The following is a 6,655-nucleotide window of genomic DNA, read 5'->3' on the forward strand; positions in this document are numbered from 1 at the left end:
GGGAACATATTTTTAGTGGTGTGGAAAACTGGAGTACCCGGAGAAAACCCACGCAGACACGGGGAGAACATGCAGACTCCACACAGTAAGGCCTGCTACTTGCTGTGAGGCCACGTTGCTAACCATTGGGCCCCCGTCCTGCTAATGTTATCTCTAATGTAAGGTGGACGGGCCTGTCGATAACAACTTGACCCAATGATATGAAGTCACACTTTTATAATGACAATCACTAATGAGGCATTTCGGTTTCCAAAAGGTCTTTGTAATTAAATATAAACATACATAACTGGTACCCCAAAAACTTCAAATACTTCAATAAACTAAGGCTGTTTTTGTAGATACAAGTGGCACTAGTGCAAGCTGAGTGGGGGTTGAACGCGTCTCCATGACGGGTCAGTTTGTGGTTTAACGGCCACTGAGGCGTGTGACCGTATCAGTTGCACCAGAGACACTGGCAGGCTGGAAAGTGTGATTGCAGCAGCTTAGGGCAGGGACTCTTAAACTTTATTACCCCAGCACTCAAATGGGGAATTTCAGTCCTCCACCCACGGGACTCCATCATGAAATCAGGTTTCGAAATACTGTAATTTGGAGAGAAATAGAAAAAGGTTTTGAATAAAACTCACTTATTTCGAAATGAAACCTTAACTTCAAAAGGTAATAATTTCCGTAGAGATCCCTAAAGAAAATATCTAACACAATTTGTATTATCTCAAAATTTAAATCAAACACAGCAAACGTTTCTTTTTCCTATCACACAAACGTCTCAAAGGAGACTTTGAGACTGTTTTGCATGTGTGTCTTGCACCTTTTGACAGTGTGTGTTATGTGGGTGTGGGGAGCTGTGTATGCAGAACACTGTAACGGACTATGCAAAGAGCTTTTGTGGCTTGGGAAATGAAATGCAAAAAAAAGCCATAATGCAGATCAGACAAAAAAAAATCTTTTGAATATTCAGTTTGTCTCCATTTAGCTCTGAGCGATCACGGCTCGTATCTGCACTTCCCTGCAGAAATCCACCTGTCAAAACTCAAAATGGAGTGGCTCCTCTTTTTCATTATGGCTCCTTTTATGAAGAGCGCCCCCCCCCCCCCCCCCCCCCCCCCCCCCCCCCCCCACCACCACACTATACTGTTGTCGCTTGACAGAACTATCCACCAGACACCTATATGACAGTAGCATCTATATATCTGCCTTTGCTCTTTAATAATTCAGCGTTGGTGTTCAGGAGATTAAAAGCTGCCTGTTTAAAGTATACGTCCATATCATATGTCTATATTGCCATCTGAGTATATAAGGTGTTTCATAAAGTAAGGGATTTAATTCAAGATGGAGCCGAGAGACACTGGATGTGAAAAAGAAAAGCAGACGAACGTATGGCGGAATTGTTGCAACATAACAGTGGTCGTACCAGAGCTATTTCAGTGGTGAGTTTGGGAGCTTTTTGATTTCTACTACTTATCTATTTTAGAGCTCTGTGTTTCCCACATTTTACACTGAGGTCCCATCTCTGGGCCCCAGAATCGGTACCAGAACACAGAGCTGTTCAGACCAAAAAGAACGACGCAGAGGCTCTGCACGTCATGCCGTTTTAAGAGACCGAAATAACCACTGTTTGATGATCATCTGTTTAATAGTTTGACCTTAGATACTCCACAATAGAGCAGAGGTCTGCTATGAATGCTGAAACCCTCTCCGACTCACACCGAGTCACCCTGCTGGATTTTCCATTCGGTAAGATCCTTCTCCAGGTTGTCCAGGATATTGTCTTACTCTTGGTCCAGCCCTGGCTTTGCTCAGCAGTGTGACTCAGTGGTGATATATGGATCCAGATCTCTCCTTGTCCAACTTTATCTCCTGTCGTTGTTCTTTTTATTCTCTCTCTCTTTTTTTGTCATCTCATTCTTGTCTTTAATGATCTGGAACACACGGGACTCATGTTCACGGATCTGTGGCCTCGTTCTGAAACGATCAGAAGGAGCTAGGACGTGAGGGACACTGGCTTGTGTTGAAAGGCAGAGCCTCAAAAGTCCTTTTCGCTCTCTCCTCCGTACACAGACGTCAGCAGAGCAGTGAGCAGGAACCTTAGTGTGCATCAAATTATCCACAATTGCAGCAATTATCAGCAAGTCCAAAACCTTTCACTGTGCCTTGTTTCTTCATCGCTGCGTCTCCCCCTTTAGACAAGAAGCCAGTGGAAAGCACATTTACTGAAGCTCTAAGGTGTCATTCTGAAGTACTCGTTATTTACTTGAGTATTTCCATTTTATACTACATTGCACTTCTACTTCACTATGTCTCAGGGGCAACAAAGCTTCCTAGCTTCATATTTTAAAACCTCACACTGAGCATTTAAATATATATTGCAATATGAATCAAACTACAACAATATAGCCCGTACACTAATTTAAATTAGCTCTACTTCAGCAATCTACAAAATTAGAATGCCCCTTGCACATTAATACACAAATAATTATAACAATTATCTAAAATACTATGCTGTAACACTGACAGTGGCCAGTCTGCCTCCAAGTGGGTACTTTTTGATACTTTTTATACTAAATACAACAACTGTGTGCAATGTAAAAAATGTCGCACGGAGTCACAGCGATCACAGAGAACATTACCACCTGACTCTGCAGTTCCCCTCAGCTCTATCAAGTTGTAGCAACTTTTAGCTCAGGGGCTTTGGGTTTTTTGGATAGCAGCTTTACTTTTCTGATCCACTCACAGCGTCATTTTCAGTTACCCATCCAGCCCCAAAGGGCAGACAGAGTCAGTGACATGCTGTGGAAAATGGACTTTAGCAGCTAAAGAATCAGATATTTTACTCCAAACTGCCTGTAACGAGAGTGAATATTGGACTTTTCTGCCATGTCACCATTAACACAACTCTAAACCCTAATGTTTTTGCAAACATGGTTCACCATAACAACTTTATAAGTTTATAATATGACAATCTTAGGGTTACACCTTGTATCCACCCCTCCCAATTATCCAACAAATATGTAAATGTGGATTTAAATAAATTTAGCTAAGGGCGCTTTTCTAACTTTTTACTAAAATTACATTTTGAATGCAGGATTTTTGCTTGTAATGGAATATTTTACATTACATTACATTGTTGTGTTGCTTTTAGGTGAAGGCTCTTCTACTGCTACTTTTTGCAACGGTAGAAGATGTCATGGAGCGTGTGTTTGAATGGGTGGGACACTAAATATGTAGCTGACAGCTGTGTTCTGAGTGAGGCAAGTGAAAATAAGTATTTTCTTACAGAGCATAACTGACATTTTACGGACATAGCTTTATCAAGAGAAACATGACATCATGCCCTTTGGACAATCAGAATACAACTCCTACACACATGTGGACGCCATTCCCAATTCAGTGTAATCCTGGAAGACAACTGCAGGGCCTTTTTTGGGCACGTCAGTGACTTGTCAGCTCTAAAATCGAAATTCCATATTACCGGCGTCTGTATTGACGCCGGTTTGACTCTATGAACGAATTGATAAATATTTATAGAAGCTGGAGCTAAACATTAACACTTAAAGCAGCACAAAGATCCATCATAGGTGCTTTTGAGGGCAGGCTGCAGACTGCCGTTCAATCAACACCTTGCACTCTTACTCACACACACACACACACACGCCAATACAGTGATAAATTCCAAACACCCTGATGTATTCCAGCCGCAAGTCAGTGGTGTGGCTCTGAGTCACTTGGTAACACACACACACACACACACACACACACACACACACACACACACACACACACACACACACACACACACACACACACACACACACACACACACACACACACACACACACACACACACACACACGTATGCACCTGAGTGTTTGATGGAGTTAGACGCCATGGCAACAGAGCTGTGACTCTTGCTGTCCTGTAAGTGGACTGAAGCTGTGGAAGAGGGAGGGGAAAGCTAACAGCTAGCACTACTCAGCTATCATTGCTTTCTCTTTCTCTCTATTGTCTGCTTTTCCTTTTTCTTGCTCTTCACCGCAACTGCTATCTACATGCCGCATTTCTTTTTTTTTCTTCTTCTTTTTTTCCAAGTGCAATATAAAGGCTGTGAGTTCAAAAGGAAAAACACTCAACCAAGGGAACTAGAAGAGGCAGAAGAGAGGTCAGCAGGCATGTATTTTTAAAGCTATTGATTGTGCAAAACCTGACACATCATCAGAGGGAATTGCCCAACCAGACAGCACTCCGAGTGGCGTCTTATTTGTTGACATATTATTTTTAATCTCGCCCTGCTTGCACTCTCACTTTCTGCATCACCCTATTTCAATCACAAAACAAAATAGTTTTAACTCTTTTTCTGCCTCTCTCAAACCCATTTCAACATGTTTATGCCTTGCAGTTTGTTTTCTCCCCCTCTCTGTTCCTGCCAGTCATTTTTTTTTTCAAAGGTAGTAGCACAGATAAGGAGAGCAGAGGGAGGTAGAGAAGCGGGGGGAGGCGTGCAGGTGGACAGGTCTCACAAACAGCATCTGTATGAGATTTACTGCCTGCAGATACAGATGGTGGTGAGACTGCGAGGAAGAAAAGGGGGAGAGGGAGGCGTTGGAACAGTGCAGGTGAATTGCATTTTGGTCTCGGGTAGCATTTTCACGGTCTGATTGTCAGCATTTGTTAACGTACACACATGCACAAAGGCACGCACACACTCTCACGCTGTGTGAAACAGTGGGAACGTGGCTGTTGACAGTAGAAGTTTGTCTGAGTTAAGTTCCCTGCGTTTCCCTCCTCCCTCTTTTGCATACGAGCCAAGCGCGAGCTGTGAAAGGTGAACTTGCAGCCTGCTGTGGATAAATTATGTGTGACATGTTTAGCTGTGCTGCCTTACATGGAGACTGGTGTATCTAAATACAGCAGGGCTCTGGCCAGAGGGAAGGAGGGAGAGAGAAAGGGGCGAGAAAGTGAAGGACAGGGAGGGACAGGGAGGGAAAGAGGAAGAGGAGGAGGAGAAGAAGGTGGAGGAAGGAAAAGAGGCAGGGGAGGGAGAAAGAAAATGAAAAAAGGAGGGAGGAGTGGGCGGTGACAGAGGGAGGGAAAGAGAGGAGTGCCGCGAAGCAAGCATGAGGTTTTCACTTTCCACTCTCCCCTCAGCAGCAGTCAGATGAGTCCTTGCAGAGATACAGTAAGTCTGTGCTGTTTACTCTGTGTATGTGCGCGGTATGCTACTTTGTGTTTGCTCATGGACACCAGACTGAGTTGTCCCTGCTTACATTTTCTGCTCTGTTCTGCCATTTCACTTTTTGGAATTTGTATTCCCCATCTGGATGTTGAGTGTGATGTGTCTGAGTGAGTTATGTGTCTGTTTGGACGTATGTGTACATATGCAGATGGCCACCGTGCTTCACTGCTAATGTGTGGTAGTTTGAGGCGGGACAGTTTTAATGTGGAAAAGAGCTGAGCAGACAAAAGAATGGGTAACATTAGTGTTTAATGTTCCGCAGAGCAGTTAGCACACATACACAAACACACACACACACACACGCACATGTGCATGCACAGAGACACACAGTGACACACATTCCCTTCTCTGGCAGACTAAACTCTCACTGTCCCTCTCTCTTTCTCTCTCACCACACTGAAATCCCTGTTGTGTGACTCCTACTGTTAACACTAGAGCTAAATATGCGCTCACGTTTATGGATGAATGAATGAAAGCGCACAACGACTCACTCAGAAACACACTTACACATATGAGCAGCCCTGCACTCCTAATTGTATAATGACTGCACTACTGGTGTTTACACTACAGCTGCCATCAGGAAATGATTAAACTGCTGCTTTACTCAGGCCGTCCACACACACACATACACACACATACACACACACACACACACACACACACACACACTAAATGAACATAAAATATTTAAATTTTATTTCCCCAAAAGCATCTGAATGTGATATTGTCTGTTAACTGGAAGGAGGCGGGGGGGCAACTACTGTACATTATGGATTTCTAAAGGGCTATGCTTAATACATGTTTCCCATTTTCATGAAAATGAAAAACATGGGAAAAAGAGAGCACTACTGACTCTGTATTTTGAGTATAAGCAGGATTTTAGAGCACTTCTGTTTGTTTTGCACTAAAAGCGTAATTACTGAAATAGGTGTAATAACGTGTATGAAATGCATTACTGTAGCTTTGGGGTCCATACCCTTTTCGGTTTAATCTCCACAACATGCACAACTCATTTGCCACTTCTCCGTAAGCTTTGGACACCTGCAGAATGCAGTGAACAACTGTGATCAGAGCTTATGACGCCAATTTTCCGTACCGCATGCGAGAAGTGATAGTAAAAGGTGTCACTAACTTTGATGACATTTTAGAGGTTCAACCAAACTGTTATGAGAGCTTGCTGCCTGTAGTTCATGATTCCTTTCTCCAATTTCCCACTTGCAATGTTTGACACTGATCCACTGACAAAAAAAAGATCTGTCGAGATCTTCTGTTGCTACAAATTTCACATTAAAAGGCTTGCAGGTAAAAAACTTTGTCTGTGATATCACGGCAAATCAAATCGGCGGTTGTTGCCTGAAGATCTTACCTGAATGTAGATAGATAGATAGATAGATAGATAGATAGATAGATACTTTATTCATCCCG

The 6,655-nt window shown here is 43.0% G+C and overlaps 1 protein-coding gene across 10 annotated transcripts in view; it reads left to right on the forward strand.

Annotated features, from left to right (window-relative positions):
• Positions 1–6,655, forward strand: part of LOC116679414 (muscleblind-like protein 1) — a 68,542-nt gene that overhangs the window by 985 nt on the left and 60,902 nt on the right. For 9 of the 10 annotated variants that reach the window (XM_032509063.1, XM_032509096.1, XM_032509104.1 and 6 more), the window contains exon 1: positions 4,974–5,173. The exons of the other annotated variant lie outside the window; for it this stretch is intronic. The gene's annotated coding sequence lies outside the window, so the exon portion shown is untranslated. Of the gene's footprint in view, positions 1–4,973; positions 5,174–6,655 lie in introns of those variants that run through there. 10 annotated transcript variants of the gene reach the window in all.

The sequence above is a fragment of the Etheostoma spectabile genome, chromosome 3, assembly GCF_008692095.1.
Source record: "Etheostoma spectabile isolate EspeVRDwgs_2016 chromosome 3, UIUC_Espe_1.0, whole genome shotgun sequence".
In the NCBI taxonomy this organism is placed as follows: Eukaryota; Metazoa; Chordata; class Actinopteri; order Perciformes; family Percidae; genus Etheostoma; species Etheostoma spectabile.